The following is a 1070-nucleotide window of genomic DNA, read 5'->3' as shown; positions in this document are numbered from 1 at the left end:
CCTCGAACTCAGAAATCCACCTGCCTCTGCCTCCCGAGTGCTGGGATTAAAGGCGTGCGCCACCACGCCCGGCTCCTTTTGTTTCTTCTTTGAACATGGCCACTAACAAACCACAACCAAACCTCACTAAACAACCAATAACCACCTAAGCCACCTCTGAAAAGTCCCTGGAATTCCAGACATCATACAATCACAGAAGTTATTTGCAGCTGGAGAACCATACTTCTGCTAGGACACAGGGAAATCACGGTCACCTGCTCTGGACAGTCCGAAGCAGCCCTTCAACCCTCCTCCTGGGATTAAAACGAAGAAAACATTCTTACTAAAGAAACTGAAATACAAGAATTCTCAAAAATGTCACTACAGAGTAGGTTCAAGATGCCATTAGTGGTCACTGGAGCCAGAGCCCAGCCTAGGATACATGAGCACGTGAGGTCAGCAGCCCGCAGTGACATACCATTCAGAATAGTGCAGCAGAGCCCGCAGGCCACCCCTGTGCACGTGTCCAACAGTGTGTCGTGTAAGTGCTGGGCCGAAAGGCAGGCTTGGACTTGCCTTTGGCAGTTCTTGTTTTAGGTGAGTGTGTTCAGATCTACACTGTGGATCAGAATCTGGCTTCTGGTTTCCTTCTAATGGCCTAAGGAGTCAGTTCATAAGCAGTCACGGCTCTGTCCCCTGGGTGATTTCATATTTCCCATAGGATGTACATGTCCCCCGTCCCCTTCACAGTGCCTTGCAGTGGCCTGGTGCCCTGTCTGATTCCATTTGTAACCTGTGCTGAAGCACTGGACTTAGTTCCTGTTTTAGCAAATGACCAGAGAAGTATAGCATCGGCAAGCAGGTACTGAGCCATACATACCCACAGCACTGGGGAGAGTACTGAGCCATACATACCCACAGCACTGGGGAGAGTACTGAGACATACATACACACAGCACAGTGGGGAGAGTACTGAGACATACATACCCACAGCACTGGGGAGAGTACTGAGACATACATACCCACAGCACTGGAAAGAGTACTGAGACATACATACTCACAGCACTGGTGAGAGTACTGAGACATACATA

General features: G+C 49.4%; 1 protein-coding gene across 3 annotated transcripts in view; it reads left to right on the top strand.

Annotated features, from left to right (window-relative positions):
* The window catches only part of Tmem131 (transmembrane protein 131), a 146679-nt gene that overhangs the window by 134467 nt on the left and 11142 nt on the right, over positions 1–1070 (top strand). The window lies entirely within an intron of this gene.

The sequence above is a fragment of the Mus pahari genome, chromosome 5 (assembly GCF_900095145.1).
Source record: "Mus pahari chromosome 5, PAHARI_EIJ_v1.1, whole genome shotgun sequence".
NCBI classification, from domain to species: domain Eukaryota; kingdom Metazoa; phylum Chordata; class Mammalia; order Rodentia; family Muridae; genus Mus; species Mus pahari.
The sequence above is the reverse complement of the archived record's forward strand: the minus strand, read 5'-3'. Positions and strand labels throughout refer to the sequence as shown.